This window comes from Carlito syrichta, unplaced genomic scaffold, assembly GCF_000164805.1.
Source record: "Carlito syrichta isolate Samal-C Ts95f unplaced genomic scaffold, Tarsius_syrichta-2.0.1 Scaffold305886, whole genome shotgun sequence".
Classification (NCBI taxonomy): Eukaryota; Metazoa; Chordata; class Mammalia; order Primates; family Tarsiidae; genus Carlito; species Carlito syrichta.
Genome location: NW_007249982.1, coordinates 162956 through 178152, shown reverse-complemented (window position 1 = coordinate 178152; position 15197 = coordinate 162956). Strand labels below are relative to the sequence as shown.

The window sequence follows — 15197 nt, the reverse complement described above, 5'->3', positions numbered from 1 at the left end:
CTGTGGCAGGAACCATGTCCAGACCTTGCACTCTGGGTCCAAGGGTATACATGTGTTTTCATCATTACTGCAAGAATTTTCATGCACGCTGATTCAAATGGTGATCTGCAGCTCCTGAAACTGCATTTCCATCATCTCAACCAGCAGCAGGACCTGCTGAGCTTGTCAACTTCGGCCAGGCAGGCAAAAAGGGACACTGCAACTATGAAGGTACCCAAACACCTATCAATGATGTTTGAACACCTTTTTGATTCATAGGCACTTATGATTTTTGATTCATAGGCACTTATGTTCATTTTCCTCGTGGTATCTTTCAAAGAAAAGTTTTTGATTGGAATGAGATCCACTTTGTAACTCAAAAAAATGAACTGGGAGGCAAGTGAAAGGTTGAGATCCACATTATTTTTCAGACTGATGGCTAATGGTTTCAACACATAAATGGATCAGAGACCTAAATGTAAAACCTCAAACCATAAGAACCTTAGAAAAGGAAGGAAATACTCTCATGGAAATCGGAACTGACATCCAATTCCTGTACAAAACCCGAAACCCACAGGACTTAAGAGAGAAGATAGACAAATGGGACCTTATTAAACTGACAAGCTTCTGCAAAGCCAAAGAGAGCAGGGAGACAGCCTACAGACTGGGAAAAAGTATTTGCCAACTCTAGGTCTGACAAAGGCTTAACATCCTGGATCTACAAGGAACTGAAGCGTACTGAAAAGAAGAAAACAAACAACCCCATTATAAAATGGGCAAAAGACATGAACAGACACTTCACAAAAGAAGACATTCGAGCAGCCAACAAACACATGAAGAAATGCTCAACCTCACTAATCATCAGGGAGATGCAAATCAAAACCACACTGAGATACCACCTAACTCCAGTCAGAATGGCAATTATCAACAACTCAAAAAATAACAGCTGCTGGAGAGGGTGTGGTGAAAAGGGAACACTTCTACACTGTTGGTGGGAGTGTAAACTAGTGCAACCTCTGTGGAAAGCAGTGTGGCGATTCCTAAAAGCTCTAAAAATTGACCTTCCATATGACCCTGCAATCCCCCTACTGGGAATATACCCTGAAGAACACAAATCACTCTATAAAAAAGATACCTGCACACGTTTGTTTATTGCAGCATTGTTCACAATAGCAAGAACCTGGAAACAACCATGCTGCCCATCAAAAGAGGACTGGATTAAAAAAATGTGGTACATATACACGATGGAATACTACGCAGCCATAAAAAAGAACAAAATCATGAATTTTGCTGCTACCTGGATGGAACTAGAGTCTATAATACTGAGTGACCTCTCACAAAAACAAAAATCCGAATATCACATGTTCTCACTCATATAATGGACCTTGAACATCCAATGCAATACTATGAGAAAATGACGGATGGTACTGGGAAACTATGGGGGGGAGGGGGATGGGATTAACAGTAGCAAATATCTGTCGGGGGATGGGAAAACACTTCTTATCTACAGGGTGCCTGAATGAAACGTCATTGTACACCTACCCTTAACTGTACCCCACAAAAACATAATAAAAACTACTGATTAATGAAAAAAAAATAAAAATAAAAATAAACAATACAAGTGAGAAGAAATATTTTTAAAGTACTCAAAAACATCATCAAACACCTAGAATACTATACCCTTCATATTTTCAAAAAGAAGGCAAAAGAAATCCTTTTTTGGGCATACAAAAGCTGAACTATTTAATCACCAGCAAATCTGCACTAAGAAAATGTTAGAGAAGTCCTTCAGGGAGAAGGAATATCATACTGAATGGAATTCTGGATCTACCCCAAAAAATCTACGCCAGAAGTGGTAACTACTATACTTTTTCTGATTACCTAAATATCTTTAAAAGATAATTAAGTGTTCAAAAAAATGACAATGTATTTGGGATTTATAATATATATAAAAGATAAATAACGAAAATAATATGTAGGTTGGGAGCAGAGAGATAGAAGTATACTACAGTAGAGTTCTTATACTATACATGAAGTGATATATGAGGGGACCCCCCAAAAAATCAGAATTATCTTTTGGAGGTAAGGCCTCTTATAGTACAGGCTTCCCCAAAGCGAAGTGTTCTAGAAAAGCATCAGCATCAATGTACTGGGTAGCATTGTTGTGAGAAGCTACATTCAGCTTCAGTAAATTTTTCTTGGAGATTCTGTCAACACACTTACCCATTTCACGATGGCTGATTTACGAGTGCACCAAAACCAGCATGATTCCCAGACCCCACCCTCTCTATTCACTTGATTTTGCCCCAGCAACTTTTTTTGTTTCCCCAGATGGAAAAAAGTTCTCAAAGGGAAATGTTTTGCCAACTTGGAAGAGGTGAAACAAAACGGCAGAAGCATTAAAAGGCATCCAAATTAACAAGTTCAACAATTGTTTTGAGCAGTGGAAAAAGCATCTCAATAGGTATTGCATCAAATGGGGAGTACATTGAAGGTGACTGAACTTTAAACATGTAAGAATAAATAAATAATTTTTTTATAAACAAATTTTGGGTGTTTTGAGGTACCACCTAATAAGATAGACTTATTAAGTTAAGGATGTATATTATAAACACTGCGAGATTTGTATTTAATAAGCCAACCCAGGGGACAAAATAGAATCCTAAATAATACTTGATTAATTCACAAAGGCAGAAAAAGAGGAAAGGGGAATGAAGAACAGATGGGACAAATAGAAAGCAAATAGCAAAGTTATATTCTCAAAACTAATTATACTTCACATTAAATATAAATGGTCTAAATAACCTAAGATAGTCACAATGACTTTGCAAAAGTGAGAGGGCTAACATTACCTAATTTCCATAATTATTTTCAACCTAAAGTAACCAAATCAGTATGGTACGTGTGTAAAAAATAGAGAAAGAGCTCAATGGAACAAAATGTATATTTTAGAAATAATCCAACACATAGCTGATTTTTGACAAAAGTACAAAGGCAATGCAATGGATAGACAAAGTGTCAGGTTTTCTACAAGTGGTGCTAGGACAACAGAATATTTATATGCAAAAACAAAAACATATACAAAAATTAACTCATAATGGATCATAGATCTAAATGTAAAATCTAAAATTCTAGAATGTATAGAAGAAAACATTGAAAAAATCTTGGTGACTGTGGGTGAGGCAAGAATTTTTTAGACATGGCCCCAGGGGCACATAAAAGAATCAATTGATAATAGCTAGAAGAGAATAATTTGAATGTTTCTATCATAAAGATAAGACAAATATTTAAGGTAATAGATATCCCAATTATACTGATTTGATCTTTATACATTATATAAATGTATTAAATTATCATGTGTATCTGAAAAATCAAATTGAATCAAATCAAACAGGAAAAAAAGAAACCAATTAACAAACTGAACTTCATCAAGAATAAAAACATTTGATCTTTAATAGAGTCTGTTAAGAGAATGAAAAGACAAGTCATTGCCTGGGAGTAAATGTAAATATCTGATAAAGAAATTGTACGCAGAATATATAAAGAACTCTCAGAATTCAACAATAAGAAAACAAACAACCAAATAAAAACTGGGCAAAACATTTTGACAGACATTTTCCCAATAAATTAGACAGCTGGCAAGTAAACACATGAAAATATCATTAACCACTGGATGGCTAATATACATCATATCTCAATAAAGTTGAGTTTTAAAGGGTGACGTAAATACAAAAAAACACACAGAAGGTGTAAATGAAAATTTCAAGTGACTTACAGAATCATGACTAAAGCAATTATTGTTCTATGTAATATACTTTTAAAAATTTAATAGAGAAGTATAAACAAACAAACAACAAAAATGCAAGAAACTCCCACTATAAATGCCTTCAGGCAAAGAAGGATTTAAAGATGCAATTAGCTGCTGATGGCTTTCTAAGCAAAGTAGACACTCCTTCCTCCTCCTCTCCTTTCAGCTACCACTCTGAGGCACCGGCCATGTTTTATTTTTATTTTTGTGTTACAGTAGGCAAGAGACACAAATGGGAGGGAAAAGAAGGAAAATGTAAGCAGTGATATTAGGATGGTAGAAAGATGGGTGATCCTTCTTATTTTTCCATGTCTTTCAACATTATTTTTAATATTGTTTGAAAATTTGTTCACTATTGCTTAGGAAAACACAGCCAACCTGAAATAGGCTGATGAACCATAGTTTTTCTATTTTTATTTTTGTTTTTCAATCGAAGTCTCATTTTGTCACCCAGGCTGAAGTATATTGGAACGATCACGGTCACTGCATTCTTGGTCTGCTGGGTTCAGGCAATCCTTCTGCCTAGCCTTCCAAGTAGCTGGAACTACAGGTGCGTGCCACCACACTTGGTTAATTTTTTGATTTACTGTAGAAACAAGGTTTCAACAAGTTGCCCAGGCTACTCTCGAAACCCTGGGCTCAGGCAATTTTCACATCCCGTCCTCTTAAAGTACTGGCATTACAGGCGTGAACTACCATGCCTGGCCAACCCCTTGTCTTATAACATTTAATAACAATCAACTGAGCACATTCTAAGTGCCTGGATATTACCTGCACTTATTCCTCTCAATAGCCACATGAAGCAGACTATTATTATTCCCATTTTAGAGATAGAAAACCAGTATTAAAATAGGAGGATAGTGACCTACGACCAGACAACTGAGAGTGTCAGTGTTGGAACCTAATTAAGGCTGGACAGATTGGTTCCTACCAAAAGTCTTGATTCAAGGCAACAAAGATACCATGTAAAGGTCAGGTGTGGTGGCTCATGCCTATAATCCCAGGACATTAGGAGGCTGAGGCGAGAGGACTGCCTGAACCCAGGGGTTCAAGACCAGCCCGGGCAACCTGGTGAGACCTCCTCTCTACAATAGATTAAAAAATTAGCTGGGCTTGGTGGCTTGCATCTGTAGTTCTAGCTACTTGGAAGGCTGAGTCAGAAGGATCCCCTAAACACAGTAGGTTGAGGTTGCGGTGGTCATGAGTGTGTCTCTGCACTCCAGTGTGGTTGACAGAGTAAGACTAAGACTCAAAAAGAAAAAAAAGGAAAGATACCACATGGAAAAAAGGAAAGATACCACATGGCTTCCCTATGGAGATAATGTTCTAATGATATATCAGAGGGTTTGACGGGACCATGATGTGAACTGGGGAAACAACCATGCTCCTTGAATCCAGGGTCTGAGCCAATTCCTACGTGAACCCATCAATATCTCACCTGGTTTTCCAGACCACAATGGCACCCCCATCCAGAGTCAGTTAAGGCAACATGTCTACACTCAGCTGCCAATTGGCCCCAGCAGAGCAAGTAGAGGATCCAGATGCCATCCTGCCACAGGCAAGGCAGTAGGCACCTCTGGGCAGTGGCAGCATTGTTGTGCAAAAGTGAAGCCTCACATGGGCACAGCTCATGTCCACATGGACAGTGACTGAAAGACAGACACTTACCAAGGCTTGATTCTTCTTGGGCACATACGCATCTCCATTTAACAACTGATGTTTGGGTGGAGAAACTGAATTTGATTGTTCAGTATGCTCTTCAGAAAGAACCATCTTCTTCCTGGATAAGGTAAGTTTCCAATGAAGCAGGTTAGTATTGAACAGATCAGAAGCTGGATAAATTCACTCATGGAACCAAGTCCACCACCAGAAGGTATGACCCATGAGGGCAGGGATTCTGACTAACTGTCTCCAGAGTTTAGAGGTGTGCCAGGGACATAGCATGTGCTTATTAACACTATTCATGGAAAGAAAAATGGCTGGGGAATCCAAAGAAGCAAATGTCCAATGAGGACAAATGCTGCATCCCAGTTCCAGGTGCATCAAGACTTTGCCTCTATATCCCCAAGAGGTATCTTAAAACTGGTATTTCCTGTCATAATTATAGGCAAAACACCAAAATATTTTTCACTATAAAATTTAAATAGTTGCAAGGGATCCAATTTTTGATGCATTTAAAATATAAAATCGTTAATAGAACTTTTCCAAGGTAGCCAAAGGAATCTAAATATTATAGCAATTTGACAGCCAAGCCTTAGTTTAAAAAAAAAACATTCATGCGGCTGGGTGCAGTGGCTCATTCCTGTAATACTAGCACTTTGGAAGGCCAAGGTGGGAGAATTTCTTAAGCCAAGGTGTCCAAGACCAGCCTAGGGATCATAGCAAGATATCATCTCTACAAAAAAAATCAGAAGATTAGCCAGGCATGATGGTGCACACCTGAAATCCCAGCTACTCAGGAGGCTGAGGCAAAAGGATTACCCGAGCCCAGGAGTCTTAGGTGCAGTAAGCCATGATGATCACGCCACTGCACTCCAGCCTAGGCAACAGAGTGAGATTCCAACTTAAAAAAAAAAAGCATACATTCTAAGTCTTTTATGCTGTTCCTTTAGCTCATTGATTTCATATTTTCAATCCATTTTTCCCACATGAATGTACCGTAATGTCATCCATTTCATTCTCGAAAGCATTTAATTGACCACCTAACCATACTTGTCTGCCTCACAAATACATATGTATATATTTGAAACTCATTTTTAAAATGTTCTGAGACCACTAGTCTCTAAATATTAAATTTCACAGCATCTACTAATCTTGGATAAAAGTAAATGAATATTTTTTCTCCCATGACTCAAAAGAAGTGTTATAAAAATATAAAGCATAACTAACTTACCTCCAATATACGTTCCTCCAAATAAAAGTAATGCCAACAAGTTGGAAGGAATTACAGAGCTGTTCTCTTGCTACTCCTGGAAATCAAGCAAAGTGCACAGGTGAGACCCAGCCCTGGTAAACAAATCAGAGAACTCAACAAGGCATGTGTCCCTTGCTGGGAGTGGTGCAAATGTAGAAGGGGCTTCCTTTGAAGCTGACTCCTATGTCCTTTTCATAAATCTTGACTATTTTAATTCTAAGACAGATGAAAAAGGCACAGAACCTTGCTGCAAATTTGCTGCCTGGATCAACAATGTGTACTGATGCTCTCTTTGCTTCTTCTCATGGGACCCTCCTCTAAGAGCCACACAAACTTTGTCAATACTGGTGGGTTGAAGGGATAGGTTGCTAAAACGAAACCCCTCATCACCCGGCCTGTCACCCCAGTCTAGATCCAGGACATCCCAACCTGAGCCAATACCGTTTCTCCTGTCACGCTAGGCTTAACAGAAACGTGTAAATCAGGAGGATCAGGCAGTCTTGCCACTGGTTCAAGATACTTTGGCTAAAGAACACATCCCAGGCACCCAACCCCCCCATTCCCCTAGGTTTAAATACTTCCAGGACAGGTATTGTATCTTTTTTTGATTTAGAAAGGGACACATGGATGTATTCCTTTTGTAAACTAAGAATAGGGTAATTATGAAAGGTAAATTTTAACTTTAAAGGGTACTTATGGAGTTTGTCAATCAGGGAATTTATTCCCTAACCTCCTTCACAACCCCTCATGGCTTTGAAAAGACCTCATGTGCCCCGAGCTCCATGTTGAAGATTGCCACTTTATCTGCCTCCTAGTAGTACCAGTCTTCTGGACCATGGCTGACTCAGTTGTCCTTTCTGTACCCAGTCCAGTGGCATTACTGGCTCATGAGAATTCTGAAAGCCGCTTCTCGACTTGCACAGCTGCAGTCAGGAACAACTGCCTGGAGAAGAGCAGCTTCCACCCCCACAGATGGGCACGCCAGAGGGACTTTCGGACTCATTGGAGTTCATCTGTCAGTGGTTGGTCTCCTGAGCCTCCACTGTGGGTTCCTTATCCTAATTACTGGCTTTAATCATTGCACTGTGAATATCTGCTTGATCATGTGTGAATCTCTCACAATAAACCGTGAATCTGAGAATCAGCCATTGCCTACTGGGTCACTGTGAAATCTTTCTCAAAAGAGACAGCACACTGGTGAAAGAACATACACAGCAGCCCCCTCCAGTTCTTGCTATCCCTAGGGGTGGGTGGGTGGGTGGGAGGGACGTAGGTTTCAGCCCCATTCCTCCTCCAGACTCCTCAATAATGGCCACCTATCAAGCACATACTACAAAATGACTAAGATAGAGTCTGCAACATTCCCAATATAATTCAGCCTAGTTTTAAAATTAACTCATGGAGGATTTACGTTCACTTTTTCTTCTGAAAGTGTTTTTCCCTCCAAAACCCACTGCATTTACATATTTTATGAATAAAAAGGAGACCGTCTTCTTAAGACCAAGTGCACCTACCAAACCCTGCTGAGCTGGGTGTCCACTGGTGGGCAACGGCGATCCAGGAAGGGAATGGGATGTGCCCAACTAAGATTCCTAGAGCTGGAGCGATTTCCGGCGGAAGCTGGATTCCAAAGCTGAAAGATGACACCTTTAAACATTTTAGCATCAGTTTGGGACTGGTGGTTAGCATCACTCAACCCTGCTACTAATAATAAACTTGATTTAAAATGTGGGCAAAGAACTCGGATCATCCCAAATGCAGGGCTCAGGGGTCACCCGCTGTTGGTAGGTGGAAGGGTGAGAGGGGGCAGGTCTCAGCTGAGCCCCTTCTCTCAGCCTCCAGGACTGTCCTGCCTCCTATCTCCCGCGCCCACTCCAGGTCATCTCGGCCAACTATGAGGGACTCCCAGAGGGTGAGTCTGCCCCACCCACTGCACCTCAGGCTTCATCTACCCGGGAGACCCCGTATCTCAGGCCAGGGTAAGACGCGGCTGCGCCGGGGCCTCTGCGCATGTCCCTTCTCTGCCCAGCCGGCCTCCCTTCATTCAGCGGGATCCGTGAGGACCTCTTGACTCTGCCCTTCGGTGGGATCTTCTGCACTTGGACTGGTCCGGTTTGCGCTCATTAGCAGATTTAAATCGCTAGAACGCGACGGTAGGAGTTGGGATGGGCTCGCAGCCCCTGCAGCAAGAGGGGATGCAACTTTCTCAGTGCACTCCCCCACCCCTAACTGGACACCTCCCCTTGGCCCTCTCCCCTTCCCACCTCCTCAGGCAGGAAAGCCGCAGGTTAGGGGGCTGTTTTTAATGGGCCCTCCAAGAGCCTCAGCAGCGTGTGGGTCGGAACCAGAGCCAGAATCAAGCGTGGTCTGAGCCCGCCCATCACTGCCGTTGTTATTGCTAGCAGCTGAGAAAGTGTGCCCGTTTGAGAGCCAGTCTCCGTCACGAACCCTCGGTCCGAATACCCCTCTCCGTGCGCCCCTCGCGCGGCGAGGGCCGCGCGGCCCCCAGTAGCTACACTCACCTCTCCCGGCACAGCGCCGAAATGCTGCTGCTCAGCTCGTGAAGCGATTTTATACCGCGCCTGGCCCCGCCCCCCCCCGGCTGCGGGAAAACGAAACTCAGGCACCTCGTGAGGAGGGCGCGAGGGGGGCGGCTCCGGACGCAGAAACGAAACCAAGCTAGCCCTGCGCCAGCGCCCACTCCCACAGCACCCGCCTCCCTGGAGCTCGCGGGAAATGCAGATTCCCGGGCTCCGATCCCAGGCCTAAGGTGTCAGACACTCGGGGGCGGGGCCTCGCGACCTGCGTTTCACCAGGCTTTTCTGAAGGTTCTGACGCCCGAGCCGCTGCTCGAATAGCTACGAGTCATCTAGGCCTGAACGCAGCCTTGGACCTAAATATCCCCTTGCCCCCGTCTTGGGAACAGATGCGTTGGTCAGTGGGTGTCTTCAGTTCCTGCTGATGGCTTACAAGGGTCATTCCAGCACCAGCGGGACTTCCCAGGCATCGTGTGCTAATGGCTGTAGCTTCGCTCTAGTCCCTACCCGCACCCCCGTGCACACCCACACCACCTTCCTCCTCTCCCATTTATCTTTGTCCACCTTAAACGAGGTGGGGGGCTGAGGCCAAGCAGACCCATGGCAGCTCTTCCTTTGGGAGGCTCACATTCCTGGCTACCGTGCTGTGGTTGGAGAATTGTGTTTCCCTTGGAAGTAGCTAGCACCTGCCTCCATTCTCCTTAGCTCAGCTCAGAGTCGCTGACAAGACCCCCAAAGACTCCTGTGATTAGGAAGTGTCGCTCCCAACCAATCTCAAGGCCCAGAACCTGCCCCAGTTTTAGGTCATGGATTAAGGGAAGACCTGGATGGAACCAAATTGAATACGGCTGTGCCTGATAGAAGAGGAAGAGGCCCCACAGCCGGCTCCCTGGTCTGAAGTCTGTTTTGCTTTGCAGGGTCCATTCCGGGCTGGGCAACCCCATCCAAGCTGGGCTGGCAGGAGAACACAAGCTCTCCTAGGAATCAATAATGACATTCCTCTCCCCATACGCACACGCTTTAACTTCCTAGTCAAGAGCCAGGGACAACACATCCAGGGCTGTGAGCACGGTGAACTGAAGCTTTCCCAAGCAGGAGCAATGCTTCAGAAATGCAGGGCGTTGTGAGCATAGCTGGCTTCCAGGGGCCTGAGAGTTCATCCTGCGTGATGCTATTGTTTCTTCCAACCACAGGAGGCCCTGTTCAAGAACTCTTGTTCATGAACAAATTTGAAAAGAGCTAAGGGCAAATGAAAACCATGTGGAGTCATAGCCTTATCCAGGGCGGGACTCAGGGGAGGATAAGGAGGTGCTCTGCCCAGGACACCCACTACTCACTCTCCGTTGGTGCAATGCCTCCTTCAGTTGCACACCCCAGGAGCTTCCCTTGCCTGGCTGGTCCTTCCCTGACCTTCTATTTGGGTACCTCCTTGCTACCCTCATGCACAATGGTAGGGCCCTGAGGAGCTCAGGTGGTGGTTTGGGTAGATTCAGCAGTAATACAACCATGGCTCACATGTACTGAGCATGTAGCATGTGTTAAGTGCCAGCTTGAGGAATTCATGCGCAATCAATCACCTTCACTCTATGAGGGGAATAGGGGTATCACCCCTATTTTCTGTTTTAGAAGACAGAGGCCCAAGGAGCTAGATCCCATAGCTGGAAAGTGGTAGAGCTATGGTTCCAACCCAGGCTTTTGTTCCCTAAGCCTGTGCTCTTTAGTGTCTTGCTAAAATCAAGAGGCAGCTCCTGTCCTCAGGAAGCTCACAACCTCCCACCTGAGCTGCAGACAATGTATTCTCTACTAAAGAAACGCCAATTACTCTTTTTTTCCCCCATCAGGTAAGTTTCAAACTCTTAACTCTTGAGAATGACCCCCTTGTCTTCTAGGCAATGCTGATCCAGCCTCAGCGTCCCCTCACCATCCCTGAACACAGCACATGCCTCATGCTCCTGCAACTTTTTTTGATGCTGGTCCTTCTGCTGGGCTGTCTTCCCCTTATAGTCTCTGGCGAAGTTTTCCTTCCTTGCCAACATCCAACCTCACTGTCTCCTTGTCTATTCAGTTGTCTCTGAGAGTTCCCAAGCCTGGGTCAGGTATCTTTTGGGTCTTAACTGACCTTAGCTCAGACTATGATGCTGTTGCATCTCTAGTGGACATTCTGGATAGTGGGGGATGCGGCACCTCCTCAATGGCACTGCCATCCCCATAAGGCAGGGTAAGTTCTTATCAAGCTTGCATTTTCCCATTGCCTACCACGGGGCCTAACACATCTACAGTTACTCAGTAAGTGTGAACTGAATTTAACTGAATTGAAGTGCCTCTGGGCCCCCCACCGTGGCACGGCCTGGGTCCTGTGCACTTAATATAATTTCTCCCCTCCACAAAAATGTATTGGGCTATTGAACCTAAAATAAGCAGAACGGTCAGAATTTAATTTAGAGTGAGTTTACTCAAGCGCAAAGTTTAAGGACAACTGTCTGGAAATAGACTCCAGAAAAGGTGTCAGTACTCCAAGGTGAGGGAAAGTAGGGGTTGTTTATGTAGCCCAAACAGAAGGGAATCACATTACAACACTCTCTATACAAGGCTAACATATAGTTTACAGAGGTCTGATGGGTTACAGTTAGCTATTCTAAGGGGTTGCTTCACATTCCATTATAAAGAGATGACTGTCAAGGGGCAGTCCCCAAGTCTAGGTTTGAGTGAGGAATAGGTAACCTTGTTAACGTATAATGTCTGAACACAAAGGTCAGGAATTCTGCATGGGTCAGTCTCCAGGGCCTAACTTCTCCTCTGGCACAATTAACTTAGAGGTGTCCTGAATTTTTACTTTCTTTCACAGGGTAAAAACATAGCGTCCACAGGGGAAGCATCTTAGTGGCTAAACAATCACATTGACCCCCATTCCCTACTTCCTATGTCCCAGGAGTCCCCAGGTGTTTCTGAACCTAGTGCAGCCCTCTCACCAGCTGCATGGAGAGCTGAGCTGGGGTGCATGTTACATGTCTCAAAGTCGGTGCATTTCCTCAAATACCGGTGAGAAACTGCAGGAGTATCCCACCTCAGTGGGCAGAGTACTAACCCCAAACTCTCAGGATGGTGTGCAAGGCCCTGCCTGTGCCATGTCTAACCCTCCTTATGACAAGAACGTCCTCTGGCGAAGGGGCCCTCCTTCTCCTAGGCTCTGCACTGGGCTTCCACTTGTTAACCTGAAAAGGAATGACTGAGGCACAGAGTCTCAGTCGGTTGAGGTTTAGTTAAGTCCAAGTCAGAAGACACGCCTGGGAAAAACATAAGACATGACCTTGCTCGCCAAAGGTTTTGGGAACTCAGTATTTAAGGGAAGAGGAAGTGGAGGTACACAGTGAAATAAATGGTTACATTCCTGTGAACCTCAAGTTAGTGCTTAGTAAATCTACCTTTTACATAAGACAAGGTAAACATTTGAAGGAAGAATAGAGGAAAGAGTCAATCATGCAGTGATGCCAGGGAGGGCAGAAGAGGGATGGATCTCATCTTGTAAGTACTCTTCTGCACATGGGAAGATAAGCTTGTGATCCACATTGTGAGTGAGATTTAACAGAAGTCAGTTTTAGGAGTTAAACTTAGGGTGCAGACCCAAGGTTACAACTGGCATGTGCTTGGATATATATCCCGAAAGGTTTAGAGGCCAAAAAGGAATTTCCTTGTGAGCATTTGAAGAGGGCAGCCATCCGGAGAGGCATGAAGTCTTTTCTCCTGCGGAAACCTGGCTTCTGTATAAGGCTGTGAGGCAGGAGTGTGGAATTACAGCTGTCTGTGGAACAGAATGGCAGTGTTGTGTGACTCATGGTTCCTAGGTTGAATTCTCCTCTTGACATAGGAGTTTAGGGGTCCTGAGATTTTCTTTTCTTTTACACACGATCTTCCCTCAGGCCTGGTGGACTTTCTTCCTGGAGTCTTCCCTGACGAGCACTGCAGGGCCCATGAAGTCTGTCTGATCTCACACTGTCTTGGCCTCTGCCACCAGGCTGAAGACGGGTCAGCAGGTGTGACAGGTCCACGCAGTTTGCTGTTGCGCTTGGATCCTGGCACTTTAGTGTGTCAATGTTTCCAGAACGAATGAATGAATGAATAAATGGCGAATCCGGCAGGCTGGTTCCGGTCCTGCAGACTTGGGCCTCACGTGACTCTGAGTCACTTATCTTCTCCCCGCTCCCAACCCCTACCGCGAATTTCCCACTCAACTCAGTGTCAGTTTCATTTCTACTCCCTGCTTTTACCTGCTTCATCGTCTCCCCTCTCCCAACCCCTATCGCGAATTTCTAAGTCAACTCAGTTTCAGTTTCATTTCTGCTCTATGGTATCCAGAAAGAAAAGGCAAGCTATCTGACGCCAAGTTCCGGAATTCAGCGGGCGGGGGAGGAGGGGGCGGTACTAGAGGAGGGGCGGGTTAGGAGGGGCGGCACTAGGAGGAGGGGACGGAACCGGGAGAAGGGGGCGGTACCGGGAGGAGGGGACGGCGCTGGTTGGAAGGGAGGGGTAGGAGGGGCTATCTGAAAGGCGTGGGCGGCGGCGCGGGAGGACCCGGCGATGCTGAGAGCGGGGGAGGGCTGGGGGGGCGGTGCCGCAAAGAGGGGGCGGTGCCAGGAAGAGCAGCCGGCAGAGCGAAGGGGAGGGCGTCAGCAACTCCCGCTCCTGCGCTCTAGGGCCGCGCGGCCATCAAACCTGGACGTGGTTGTGCGGGACCCCGGTGGCTCGCTGGACTGCCGAACATCCAAAACCTCCTCCCGGGCCACTGCGCCCACGTTGACGCCTCCAGGTCCAGCGCCCCCTCTGTCCGGCCTCGGGCGCGACTCCAGGGCCTGGTTTCTCTGCAGGGTTTTGTTTTCTCTTCTGTGCGTGTGACGTAGGTAGGCCCGTGCTTCTCAAAGGGTGGTCCCAAGACCCGCGGCGTCGACTTCTTGGGGAGCATGTTAGACCTGCAGGGGCCACCTCCAGACCACTGTACGAGAACCTGCTCTTTTTTTTTTTTTTTTAAGTTGGAGTCACTCCGTCGCCCAGGCTGGAAGGCAGTGGCATGCTCAGGGCCGCTCCAGCGTCGACCTGCTGGGCTCTGGCGATCCTTCCGCTTCAGCCTTCCAAGTGGCCAGAACTACAGGCCCGCGCTACCAGGCCCGGCTAATTTTTTGATTTAATGTAGAGATGCGGTCTCGTCAATTGCCCAGGATGTTCTCGAACCTTTGGGCTCAGGCAGTCCTCTCACTTCGGCCTCCCAAAGTGCTGGGATTGCAGGCTTGAGCCACACCGCGCCTGACCAGAACCTGCATTTGGACTTCCTCAGACGATCCTTTTGCAACTGAGAACAAGAAGGCTGTCCTCTGGCATGGTTGCTACTGGTCCTCAAGGTCAAGGCCAGGACTTCACCTTTTTTTCTATTTGGTGCCTCTCAGAGAGCCCTACCAGGAGGGGACAGATGCTGAAATCATGCTATGCTGGGGGAGTTTTGGGGAGCTGAGGTAGGGGCCTGCAGGACCTGGGCCCTGCCTTCCTGTATACATAGCCTGTCCCACTGAAGGAAATAAAAATATTTTACCCCCAAGTATATTTCTCTGACATTTTTGGAGATGGTTGCTCAGAGAGCCAGTGCACTGCAGTAGCCCGGCAAAGCTATCTTATAGAGAGGTGGGAGAGGAGGGGACATTGGGGAGGGATTTGCATCTGTAAGGAATCTACATTGATGCAGCCAGACCTCTGAAGCCCTCCCTCATCTAGATCTAGGAGAGATTAACTGAGGGTCTGACACCTCTAAAGGTCATCCACCACCTATTCTCTGTGAGTGTGCTATCTGCGTGTGCTATCTCTATTAGAAACATCCACCATCTATTCTCTCTGAGTGTGTTATCTGTGAGATTTCATCTAATGAGACCACCCTTGCTTGCTGTGCCTCCTCTTCACCCCCCCCCCCCATAACCTG

The 15197-nt window shown here is 45.7% G+C and overlaps 1 long non-coding RNA gene across 1 annotated transcript; it reads right to left on the bottom strand.

Moving 5' to 3' along the window:
* Window positions 1-5483: 5483 nt before the first annotated feature.
* On the bottom strand, window positions 5484-8303 carry LOC110596062. Its single transcript, XR_002482234.1, has 3 exons — window positions 8216-8303; window positions 6681-6756; window positions 5484-5567 (listed from the first exon to the last, which is right to left on the bottom strand). It is a non-coding gene; the product is annotated as an uncharacterized LOC110596062 (long non-coding RNA).
* Between the last annotated feature and the right edge of the window lie 6894 nt (window positions 8304-15197).